Genomic DNA, 13,405 nt, shown 5'->3' with positions numbered 1-13,405 from the left:
CCGATGCCCCAGGGTGACTGCCTTCACAGCTCCTGCGCTGTGGGGAGTTGGAGAGTCCCAGAGGAGCTTAGTTCTGAAAATGGAAACTCTAGTGAGCTGCGTGGTCCCAAAGCCCGGGGGAGGGCTTCACCCCTCCTCCCCCACTCCGCCCCCTTAGTCCTAGCTTCCTTATTTGGCACAGAAAACCATCTTAGGGCCTAAGGGACGCCTTAGACTCCTTTGCCTGAAGGGATTGTTAGTGATTTTCCGGAGTGATTTCTGCAGCACTTTGCTGCTTGCAGTCGAATTTTAAATGTAGTTGAATTCCGTTTGTTGGAAGCCTAAGTACTCAGACCGCGGGTCTTACAATTTTCAAGGAAAAATTCTGAGGCACGTCCACTTACGTGGTTTCCGTAGTGTGGCGGTTATCACGTTCGCCTCACATGCGAAAGGTCCTCGGTTCGAAACCGGGCTGAAACAGTTGCGTTTTTACTCCTCAGAGCCCATTGCTGCTTTTTCCCATTGCTTAAGATCTAGAATCAGAGTCCCGGAAATTCCCAGAGGGAAATGCACAAACTGTGATGATCCATAGGAAGGTGCAATACAACCAGTAGTACTGCAAGATTTATGCCAGTTTAAAAAACCAAGAAAACCCAGTGCCACTAAATCCTAAAGTGCATCTATGGAAATGGATCCACAGGGCATAGAAGCAGAGCAGAAGGAGTATAATGTTGGATACCGCTAGGTTTACTTACTGATATTGGTGCACTAGGTAGAAATTCTGGAGCCAAAGTATTTGTTTGAGCAGCTGTCAGCAATTCTAAATTGTCCACTTGAAACAGTTGACTGAAAACTTGCACCCAAAGGTGGCCTACAGTAAATGCAGTTGAACTGCCAGAGCGTCTTTGAGGCATTTATTTTAGAGGAAAAAACCGAAAGCTACAGTAAATTTATCACCTAAGGCCTGTTCATTCGCCCACATCTGCAGTCCCAGGTATGATCAGGAAAACATAACCTTTGACAAGTCCGTGAGAAATACATGCAAGGGAACTATCCCTGCATCCTCAAAGCATTCTATGTTGGTGATTTTGTGAAGAACGGTGGGAACCGCTGCCATCGACCTGGGATTTCTGAAATTGATGAGAGTGTTTTAGTCAGGGTTGCTAAAGAAACAGAACAAGGGATTGTAAACAGCTAGATAGCTAATGGTGAGTGCAGATTTATTTGTAATCATGAAACCATAGGCCCAACTTAACTTCCAACGTATATGGAAAGGGTTAAATAAATAATACCAAAACCAAACCTGTTGCTGTCGAGTGGATTCCGACTCATAGCGACCATATAGGACACAGTAGAACCGCCACACAGGGTTTCCAAGGAGCGCCTGGTGGATTCAAACCTCCAACCTTATGGTTAGCAGCCATAGCTCTTAACCACTACACCACCAGGGTTTAAATAAAAATAGTGCAAACAAATGTAAATAAAAATAAAAATAAAACAAACTTCTTAGTCCACAAACAACTCCGAGGACTCCTCTCTTTCAATCATTTGCGAGCTCTCAATTTCCAAAAAAGGAGGATAGAAAGCTAACTGAGGTTGCTCTCTGCCTTTATATAGTAAGATGTAAGGAGCAGAAACTCTGGGGACATCTTAACACTTATAAAATCTGAGGCCCGTCCTTGGGTGGGCTCCAACCACCAACCTTTCAGTTAAGAGCCGAACCGGTAACTGATTGCACCACAGAGACCACAAGTAACCCCTCCTGTTTCAATACGGTGCCAGCGGCTTTCCGCGGTACGACTTGAGCAAAGCCTCCACATCACCGGAGGTTGGGCGACACATCGTGTTGTTCATCGCCTTAAAATCAGTGCGTTGGGTGAGCCTGAAGCTAGGAGAACAGCAGAATGGCCTTCGCCCCTTCTTGCTCCTCGTCCGCCCCAGATGCCAGCGACCCCCGTGGACCCCCGGGTCTGGACACTTGCCTGAGGCCAAGGGGGCCCACGATACGGCTGCTCCGCCTTCGCCCACCCGCCCCGCTCTGGACGCCCCCCGCTTGCCGCGGTTGTGGTCGGTGGGGCGGGAGAGCGGAAAATAAGTGGGGAATGGGGCACAGTGAAGAAGAGCGAAGGAAAGCAGGGAGGCGTGGAGGAGAACCAGACCTCAAGGAGGCCTGTGCTGAGACTCAGGCGAGGTGCTGGGGAGGAGAGAATGGTTTCCATATTGTAGCACAGTGGAGAGGGAGGAGCTGAGAGACCGCGAGAAGTAGGGCAAAAGCAGAGCGCCTGTGGCTGTTGAAGAACAGAAGAGAAAGCAGTACGAATATTTCTATGTCAATAAAGTTTAAAGAAGATCAGTGAGCGCTGGTAGGTTTGTGGTGCGCGGTGATCGTACAGTGTTGAGTACAGCGTTGTGGCCGCAGCAACCTCGGTTCGAATCGGAGTCACCGCTGTGCCTGGCGCTTATTTTATTACGCACTGGCTAGCTTCTTTCGGTTTGCGGCTCATTCCCGCACCGGCGTTGCTCCCCATCTGCGGCTAGAAGGCAGCAATCCTTATAGCTAGAGGTAGAAGAGAAGGAACCCTGACAGTGTGCATGCCTGGAGCCAGGTCTAAAGGAAACCTTGCTTGCGCCCCACATCCGGGGAAAAGGTAAAATGCCTCTCACTCAGCCTTACAAGTACCTTCCACTGTTGAGATCATGTGGTCATAACCGTTTTCCTGGGAAAGGTATTTCAAATACCAGCTGGGCTTTTTTTACAGGAAACCAGAATAAACTTTTAATGCGTTTACAGTAAAATCCAAACTTTCCTACCATACTCCGTGTGTGGGCCATGTCCCTCACCCCTTGTCCCTCCGTTTTTATGCTAAAAATACATTAAAATGAAGTGTAATTCACACTGAGTCTAATGCAGAAGGAAACTCTGGTGGCTTAGTGGTTAAGTCCTATGGCTACTTACCAAAGGGTCTGCACTTTGAATCCGCCAGGCACTCCTTGGAGGCTCTATGGGGCAGTTGTACCTTGTCCTATAGGTTCGCTATGAGTCGGAATCGACTCGAAGGCACTGGGTTTTGTTTATTGTTTTGATAGTGCAGAAATCCTTAGTGAACAAGTATTGAAGTTTGACAGACATAATCAAGTTATGGAAAGTTTCCATCATCGCAGGAAGGTCCAAGGAGCTCCTTTGCAGGTAATCCCCATTCCCCACCCCCATCCCGATTTAATTAATCACTCTTCTGAGGTCTCTCACCACAGATTACTTTTCCCTGTTCTTGAAATGCACAGGATTGAATGCACATTTTTTGCATCTGACTCTTGTCTGTTTTTGTCTTTTTTCACTCAACATTATGTTTTCAAGAGGTAGCTATGCTGTTGCATTTATCACTTCTTAAATGTGGTATTGTTGAAGAATGTTATTCCAATGTGTGAATACACCACAGTTAATTCACATTGGGGTTATTTCTAGTTTTGGCTATTGTGAAAAGGCCGCTAGGAGCCTGCTTGTCTGAGTCTTTGTGTGGACATGTGCATCTATTTCCCTTGAAGTACTGGAGTTGCTGGGTCAAGGGATAGGTGCATGTATAACTCTGATAGAAGCTGCCAAAGGGCTCCCTACAATGGTTTCTCACCAGCAAAGTCGGTTGGAGTTGCTCCATATTCTTGTCAACACTTGTTCTCTGTCTTTTAAATTTACCATTCTGATGGGCTTGTAAGGGTACCTTTTCATGGTTTAAATTTGTGTTTCCCTAATAAGTGTTGGCGTAGAGCTTGTTTTCTTAAGGCTTTTGGCTGTTTAGAAATCCTCCTTTGTGAAGAAAGCTTATTCGATATTTCGTGCAGTGTTATTTGGCTCCATTTTTTATTACTGATCTCTGAAAGTTCCGTGTACAAGATTTGAGTCATTTTGCAGATAATCATGTTGTAAATATTTTCCCCCAGTCTGTGGCTTGCCTTTTCACTTTCTTAGGTGGTTTTTCACGAACAAAGGCTTTTAATTTCAATGACATCTAATGTATCTTTAAAAGAAACTTTTAATATATATTTATATATATATTTTATTGTTTTCTCTAAGAAATCCTTTTACCTCAGGATGGTGACCGCATTTTCCTGAATTTACTTCAAGGAGCTTTACCATTTTTGTTTTACTTTTTGAATCTTTGACATCTCAGATTCCTCTCCTGATCACAGTAAGCTTGTCAACTACCAATTCGATGGCCTCCCAGAAATCTTCCCCATATTGCAAAAACATCCACAGTAGTTACCTACTTTGCTCTCTGACAGCTACAGGAGCCATGCATCCCTCCATCTCTCTGACATTCTGTTTCTCCTTTTCTGTAGCTGAGAAACCCAGAAAAAAATGAATGAGAGAGACCTAGTCTAGTCTGTGCTCAAGAGCTCAGACTCTGGGTTAGGAATCTGATTCACCCTTGTATGCTCTGAATATGTGTCTTAAACTTCATGTGCCTCACAGTTTCATCCTTTGACTTTAAGTTTAAAGAAACAAAGAAAAAGCAAAAACAAACAAACAAACAAAAAAACACAGGTGGGTAAGAATGTGCCCTTTCCTCCAGCAGTTGTTGTTCTTGGTGCAGTGCTTACACCACATTGCCTTCACACCAGAAGTTCAAGGGCTCCCACTCTGGGAAAGGCCCGGACTGGCCTGCTCACTGGAAACCAGGATGCCTTGCTTGGCCTTGTTCTGCTTTGGTTCAAACTGGAGACCGGGATACAACTGGACTAGATCACCCATCCCCCTCCCCCAGCGACTGAGGGCCCCGTTCCAGAGAGTGCTGACTTCACCTTAGCTTTAGATCAGGAAATTTCATGACATGTTTTTTTCCCTTTCCTTCCTTCCTTGATCTGTTTCCTGCCCCCTTCCCCCACCACGACCCCCACCCTGTGGAAAGGATTCACAGCTACTCTGTCCCAGTGTCCCTTTGGTGTTCTTTTGGACAGGGCAAAGGGGCCAGTTTTCCTTCCCCTACAGGAGCAGAAAGAGAATAGAAAGAGCAGCGGGCCCCAGGAAACCACAACTCACTGAACAAGTCTTTGTGCATCACACACGTGTGCTTGGCAGGGTTTGAACAAACTCGATACAGCAAGGTCTCAAGTTTCTCTGCAGGTTTCACCAGAACGGTGTGGTGGTTCCAGATCACCAAGACACGACCTGCAGAAGAGGCTTTTTTTCAGTGACACACACAGACAATGAACAGGTGTGAGGGCAGACCAAACCCAGGGTCCCAATATTAAGGTAACAAACACTAAGGTCTGAGCTAACTGAGGGTCTGGAGTTATATTGATCTCCCCTTTATCAGGAGAGTCCTTTGCTCAGTTCAGGGATAGAAATGACAAGGTTGTGTAGACCACCTTCCAAGCTTCACTGGCAAGAAAATGCAGATTCATGACTAACTAGATGTGGAGTCTGAGGAAGAGATTGCTGTCAAGAAAAACTCTAAATTTGTGCCCTGAGTATTGGAAGGATGGAGTTGCCATCAACTGACATGGAAACACTACCTCTGCAGAAGATTTTAGGGGGACATTCGCAGTTCGTTTCAGGCCTGAGGTCTTGGTCTAAAGAGATTTCCATCTAAGGTATCTACCTTTCTACATATATATCCCTTCCAGCCCCCACCGTTTTTTTCTTTTTCTTTTTTTCTTTTGAGCTAAAGGAAGGGCAGTGCTAGGCCCTTCTCAACCTAGGCTCCTCTCCTTCCACCTTCCCCTCCCTCCCACCCACAACCTCATCCAGGGCCCTGGATCCTGCAATCACCTCCCCACATGCTGCTGCCTAGCAAAGGCATAGTCCAGAAGAGCCACCTCCCTCCACAACTTTTGGACTTGGCAGGCCTTTTGAAGAAAGCAGAGAGGGAATGACTTTTAGACAAAATCCCTGCAGGCTGGGTCCTCGCCTAGAAAGGTGAGAGAACTCAGACCTCTCAGAGCTTAATGCAAGGGGCCAGATGATTCAGAGAAAGAATTTAACTTAAGGGTCTGTGGCGGTCTACTGCTTAGGATATGGCATATTCATCCTGAGGTCTGGATTTGATTCCCTCAGGGTCAGGGAAATCTTTAGGCAAAGTCTCTCTTCTAACAAGACCCTTCCTCTTTACCCCCGCAGTGCTACAAGGGCCAAATGTAGAAGAGCCACACACGGAGTGCCAAAACTCTGGTGAAGGAGGAGACATAATGGCTGACCGTTGGTCACTTCTCAAACACAGGGATAGACACCACGCCACTCAGGCTTCCAGCAGCAGACTGTATTAGGTGAGCTCCCTCTTTTCTTCTTCAGGGCACATGGTTTTTGCCTTTTCTCCTTTTCACACAAGGGAGGAGTGTCTTTAGAGAGCTGCTAAGTATGTTGCCCAAGGGTATATAGTCATGCAGAAATTCCATCTGCAGGAGCCTCTCGCCCAATGGCTATCAAAATACCAAACCAAACCCATTGCCCTCAAGTGGAATCTGACTCATAGACACTCTATAGGGCAGAGTGGATCTGCTCCATAGGGTTCCCAAGGCTTTAATCTTTACAGTTTGAAGCGAGCAGATAACCACTGTGCCACCAGGTCTTCTGCTCAGTGTGCTAAACCAACATAATAAAGATAATAAAACCAAAACTGATTCTGACTCATAGCGAACCAATAGAACCAAGTAGAACTGCCCCATGGAGTTTCTGAGGAGCACATGGTGAATTTGAACTGCCTTTTTGGTTAGGGGCCATAGCTCTTAACCACTAAGCCAAGGAGGCTCTCCCCCACCATCCCCTCCCCACCACCCCTGTGCTTGGCTGCTGTTATTTTGAGAGGGAGTTTGGCTTCTGGCAATGGCTGTTCACTCTTTACAGAGCCACTCCACCAGATAACATTTATAAAATGTAGACAAAATGTATATTTTTAAATCATCTGAAGTTTCTGGGAGACTGAACAAATGTAGGCAGGCACATGGAGGAAAGGATGACAGGGAGCGACTTTTCATACTTCAGATTTTTGTCTGAGGGCAAAGCTTAGTCTGCTGTATTTGGGTCAGCAAAATTCAAAAACCAAGCTGTCTTGCTGACTAAAAGGATCAGAGGACAATGTTGGGGCAACAAAGTTGGAAAATCAAGGGGGAAAACCCCACTGTGGTGCAATTAATTGCTTTCGTGTGTGGTCTTTCTAGCCAAGGTCTTCCAATTCCTACCTTGGTGACTGTGTGATAGGGTAGTTGTGGTTTACCAAAGGGATTGGTCAGTTTTGCCTTAAAAGAGAGCCAGTTCCAAAGCAGAGAGGAGGAGATGCCCACCACCATCACCAAGGAAGGAGGAACCAGCAGGGAGACCCAGCAGCAGAGACTAAGCAGCAGGAGACTGCACAGTGGACTTCCTAGCCCATGAAGAGAGAAAGCGGAGTGCCTTTGGGCAGAGACTGAGGGCCAGGGAGAGGTGGTGCCTGTAAGCAAGGCTGGGGAGAGGCTATCCTGATGAAAGAACTATATCCCGAGTGTTTCTAAGCCTGAATTACAACTATTACTTCCCTTAGAATAAACCTCAGAAACATGAGTTTGGTCTTTGAGTGCTTTGTGGCCATCTCAATGAATTATCAAACCTAGTAGAGAGTGCTGTGGGAAGGACAGTTGGTGTCAGAATTGGTAAAGCTGGTGGACAGAAAAGCCTGTGTGGCCTCCACCTCATAGGAGCCAGCCTTATGCTATGGAACTTGATTCTCCTTTCCCCTTGTGAAGTGAGAGGAGGTCAGACATCACCCCTATGCGGTTTTTACACCCAGAAAGGGAGAATTCATGGAAGGGAAGCACCAAGCTCTGTGTAAAAACTCTGCCCAAATTTCTGACTGACCCCTGAATTATGCTTGTATGGGCAGCACCCTCCAAGCAGTCCAGCTGTGGCTAAAGGACTGAAATGAGATTTCACCTGCTCTCCATTGCAGAGGAGAGAGTGTTTGCAGTTTGATATAAACCAAAGTAACACACGGCTTTTAAAAACAAACAAAAAAAATTCAGTATACTTTATAATACATAAAAGCCAACAGTCTCTACCTTTATCATTCATAACACCTACAATACAATCCAAAATTACACATATTACTCTACGAAATTATTACATAAGAGAAAGCAGAAAGGTAGCGCATGGTCAAGACAAGACAATCACGGGAGACTGACCATGAGAGGTCAGCTAAATGTTGGAAGTAGGAAGCAAGAAGTTGTAACCTATAATTACAACTATGGTCCAGATCGTAAAGTAGAAGAGGACCATAATAAGTGAAAAGATAGTAAATCTCATCAGGAAATAAAAAGTATAAAGTAAGACATCAGCACCTACAAATGAGGTGTCCCAATGAATGGAGAAGAGCAAAGAGTATAACAATGCCTGTCACCAGCAGCAACACCACTAGAACGCCTAATCCACTCCAAGGCTTGCGTGCATCCCAATATAAACACAACACACTCAGGCATTCATAATGTCCAGTGAAGCATCAGAACAACTCTTTACTCACGTAGGGAAGAGACAGCATGGCCAACTTCAATAGTAGGTGTCAGCCCTCTGTGGTCAGCAAATCTTACTCAGCAGCCAAGTTGGGGAGATGGCCTGCATGCTCCCCTCTGGTGCAGCAAGAGAGTGATCCATTCCCTCCTCTCCAGGAAGAGAGCTAGAAGTGGGATAATGCACACCCTTAGCTAAGTAGTTTCTAGAACTGTTGACAAGCTCTCATCTTCTCCTCTGCCTTCTCCTATGGCAGAGATTTGAGGTTCTGTGCAGGGGCTCTTCTGCATCTGACCCTTGCAGTGCACCACAACTGGAAAAATAAGGAGGAATATTCCCCTGCGTGACAGTTGCTGTGTGCCCTCAAATCCATGCCAGCTGATAGCGACCTTTTATGACAGAGCTCAATTGCCCCAAGGGGTTTCCTAGGCAGTATCTTTAAGATCTGTAGGATCCCCAGGTATTTCTCTCCTGAAGGGTGACCTTTGGCTAAACTGCCATGTGCTTAATCCTTACAACAGCAGAGCTCCTTTGCCTGATAATAGACATTGCAAAGGAATTTCCTGACCCAAAATAACGAAAGCGCCAACCCCTAACCATTAGACCATCAAGGAGCTACATCTGGCTACTTTTCTTAAACCCTCAGGGAGGAACTAACTCTCCTTGAGCTGAGCTCTGGGAAACCCAGGTCCGTCTATTCTTCCGGTGGCGCGCTGCTCCTCTAGAGATCTTTCCACACAGGTCACTATCCTCCTGCTTTCTTAAAACGCGAGCACTCACCAAATTAGAATGCAAAACGTAAACTTAACATACTATATTATGCCAATTGAGTTGTCCCACAAGACTATATGGTCCTAAGCCTTCAGGCTCCATAAACCAATCCCACAAGGTGTTTAATAAGCATCCGTGTTTGTGCCACCTGTGTGTTCTATTGCATATATGCATATATACGGACCCATACACTTACATGTATATATATGAACACCTGCACATACTAAAACAAAACAACTGTTGCCGTCGAGTCAATTTGGACTCATAGGAACCCTACAGGACAGAGTACAACTGCCCCATAGGGTTTCCAAGGAGTGGCTGGTGAATTCAAACCGCCAACTCTTTGGCTAGCAGCTGAATGCTTAATCACTGCACCACCAGGGCTCCTACACCTGTTTTGCTGCGTATATGCTCAACAACAACAACAAAATAAAATAAAAATCTCACCTAGAATGAAACAAACAAACAAAAAAACACCTCAATGAGATAACATTACACACCCACCAGCACAGGCAACACTGAAAAGACAGAGAACACAAAGCCCTGACAAGATACGAAGTAAGTTGTTGCTGGTTAGGATTCCGTCCTAGAAAACTGTTTAGCACCTTCTGATGAAGTGAAACTTGCACCTACCCCATGACCCAGCCATTCCAGTACTTGGTATATGTGTACTGAATAAAAACGCAACATATCAAAATCCGTGGGGAGCAGGTAAAGCAGTGCTGGGAGGGAAATTTATGGCACTAAATGCTTATATTAGAAAAGAGTCTCAAGTCAAGAGCTTTAAACTATCACCTCAAGAAAGAAGAAGAGTAAGATTGACTCAATACAAACACAGCAGGAAATAAAAATAAGAGCAGAAACCACTGACATTAAAAAGTGAAAAAACAACAGAGAAAACTGAAGGAACAAAAGTCGGTTTTCTTCATGGAAATGCTTGGCTCTGGAAGTTTGGAGGAGGAGACTCTGGAAAAGGCATATCTGGGGGCATGTGGTTTGTCCACACCGTTTTCATCAACTCTTTTCTTCAGCAAAGCTGTGTAGTCCCCGGATATCATATCAGAGCTACCACATTGCTGGTTTCAATGCACCTGATTCTTTCTTGTTTGAGCACGAAGTGATTGACCAGGGCCATTGGAGTGAGATGTAAGCACAGGACTTCAAATGCTTTTCTCCATCTTGTCTTATGTCTGCTACTTCTGCACCTGACCTTTTTCACACAACGGCTCAAAATAGCCCATAGTCTCTTTGTTGTTGTAGTTGTGGCATGCCGTGGAGTCGATCTCGAATCATGGCAAGCCCATGAGACAGAGTAGACCTGCCCATAGGGTTTCCTAGGTTATGATCTTTATGGAAGGAGCCCTGCTGGTGCAGTAGATAAGTGTTTGGCTGTTAACCAAGAAGTCAGCGGTTGGAACCCTCCAGCCCTCCGCGCAAGTAAGATGTGGTCTTGGAAACCCTATGGGGTAGTTCTACCCTGTCCTATAAGGGTTTGATGAGTCGGAAGGAAGTCATCGAGAACGGATTCAGTTTTCCTTCAATCTTTAAGGGAGCAGATCACCAGATCTTTCTCCTGTCAAGCCTCTGGATAGGTTCGAACAGTAAGCTGAGCAGTTAAGCAGCCGAGCGCTTAACTGTTGCACCCCATGGGCTCCATTGCAGTCTCTCAAAAGGTTTACAATTCTTCATACTTCCTGGAAGTAATGTTTCCCTCTTAATCCTATAATTCCTCCAGGACTGACTCTTCTAGAGAGCCAATCAGTATCCCAGACTAGTTCAACATCCTGAATTATCTGAATTTCCCAAACTGCCATAATTATCACATTTACAAAACCATAAGTCATATAACATCATCTGGCTCTACCACTCTTAATCTCTAAAGAAATATTGTTATGCCTTGATATTCCCCTTTTCCACTCCAGGCCCTGCAGACAGCCTGCAAGGGGAAAAAAACTGTGCATATAGGTGGATGGGTGCACCACCTGCTAATCAACAGCAAGGGAGCCCACAAGGCCCTTCACTTGGCTTCCACTCACTTGCTAACCAATTAATCCACTTCACCAGTCCACACAGTGAAAGGAAACTTTGCAAGCACAAATGCCAGGCAAGCAGCTTTGAGGTTTCTCAGTGCAACTGGCTTCTCCGGTGGGACAGGAAGCTATGGAGGAGCATAGGTGGTCCACACCCAGCAACTGAAACCCCTGCTGTGAACTCCCAGTTCCTCTGCATCCCATTCCCTACTTCCTCCCTTTTTCTTTCCAATTCTCTTCTCTGTTCTTTCCAGTCTCTCCTCCTTCCTCAGCTATTTTCTGAGGGTTTCTGGGACCTCAGTTCCTGACGAGGAGACTAGTGGAAGAGGAGACCGGGCCGCGAGGCAGAACCCCCCCCCCCCCCCCCCAGCAGGAGGGCAGCTGGGATCTGCAGCAGCTCGCGCTTCTTCCCTCCAGGCCTGAAACCTTTCTAACTGCTAAAAGAGGATCAGAGGCAGGACACGGAAAATGGAGTAACAAGTTCAATTCCCAATTTAAAGAGGTTTTTTTTTTTTTCAGTCCTTCATTTAAAGGAAACACTAAGGTTCCACCAAGACTTGGACTCGGATCGCTGGATTCAGAGTCCAGAGTGCTCACGATTACACCATGGAACCACCACAACTCCTTGCAGTCCTATGGTAGTGGGAGTCCTCAAATCCACAGCCTGGAGTGAGAGGATTCGGACTCATATTTATGATCATTTCAATTAAGAAAAAAAAAAAAAAAGGGCAAACCTGTTGCGGACTCTTAGGGACAGAGCATGAGTATCTCAGTAAATGTGTTTAAATACTCTTTTAGCATCCAGAGTTTCCACGACTAATCTCAAGGCAGTCCTCTATCAGAGGCGACTTGAGGATCCTTGACCTGTGTGAGTGGACTCATCCATCTTGCTTTCTCTCTGCATCTCTCTTTTTATTGACTTCTATCATTTCATTCGCATCTCAGGAAATTGAGGTAAAATCCACTTTGGGTTTAGAGCGATGGCACACTCTTTAAGCCTCTGTCAGAAATCATATTCTCGGCCTCATTTACCAGAATTTCCTGACCCAAGGTGAAATTTCTGCAAACAACACTGTTATTTTCCTTTTCTTTCCCTCCACCCATTTGTCATTGCCCAGGGAGGGCAGATGATTGTCACAGTAGGACTTGGGAGTTCCGGGGTGCCTTGTCCAAACAGCACCTGTTACGCTCCAAAGCCACCACAGCGTCCTACGTGTAATACAGAAAGGTGTCTCAGCAGTGTTTTATCTGGGGAGTGAGTTCACCAAGCAGGAGAACTCTCATTTTCTTCTTTATACATTTCTTTTTTGGTAAGGTTTTCTTACAACAAACATGTTTCTCAGATATACAACAAAAAACAATTAACCTTGTTTAACATCTATACACTCAGACAAACCAGAAGAACCACATCTGCTGTGATTCAAAATCGACCACATGCTGTTGAGGCTACAAGACAGGGCTCTGACACTTATACAGCCACAGTCTGTTTTCTGAGAGCTTGGCCAGGTCCATTACATTCCAAATTCCCAATGTATCATGACCGAGAAACATCACAGTTTTTTATTTGTTTTTTGAAGTGCAGAAAAGATTTAACTTCATGCAAAGAAAGTACTCTTTGTGCTTGGTTTCTCGAAGATAACTCTAAACCAAAGACAAGCAAGCAAACAAACAAACAAAAAACTAAACACCTTCCTGTCAGGTTGATTCTGACTCCTAGTAACTCTATAGGACAGGGTAGAACAGCCCAGTAGGGCTTCCAAGGATGGAAATCTTTACAGACACCCATTGCTCCATCTTTCTCCCTCGCAGTGGATGGTGGGTTCAAACCATCAAGCCTTTGGTTAGAAACCCAGCACTTACGCACTGTTTCTCCAGTGCACCTTGACATAACTTTTAAGTGTTTGGAATTTCCTGAGTAATTGAGGTGCTTTAGTTTTCTATAGGCCTCCAGACCACACTTGAGGGTTTATGCTAATAAGTTGACTCAAGTGGGGGCTGGCAAGGCTAGAAAGAGGACCTCCTGATATCAGCCAACCTGGGGTGAGGGGTGCAGAGGCTGGGGGAAAATTCACTCAGTCATGGCTAAGTAATGAGGCTCGGAAAAAGGCTGTGGACACAGAAGCTCCATGGGCTTCCTGGTTGGTGAGAGACATCT

At 45.5% G+C, this 13,405-nt stretch overlaps 1 non-coding gene across 1 annotated transcript; it reads left to right on the top strand.

Moving 5' to 3' along the window:
* The first annotated feature begins 386 nt into the window (after positions 1-386).
* On the top strand, positions 387-459 carry TRNAV-CAC (transfer RNA valine (anticodon CAC)). The gene has a single exon. It is a non-coding gene; the product is annotated as a tRNA-Val (tRNA).
* Positions 460-13,405: the final 12,946 nt, after the last annotated feature.

The sequence above is a fragment of the Elephas maximus genome, chromosome 3 (assembly GCF_024166365.1).
Source record: "Elephas maximus indicus isolate mEleMax1 chromosome 3, mEleMax1 primary haplotype, whole genome shotgun sequence".
Lineage (NCBI taxonomy): Eukaryota > Metazoa > Chordata > Mammalia > Proboscidea > Elephantidae > Elephas > Elephas maximus.
This window is presented reverse-complemented; position numbering and strand designations above follow the sequence as displayed.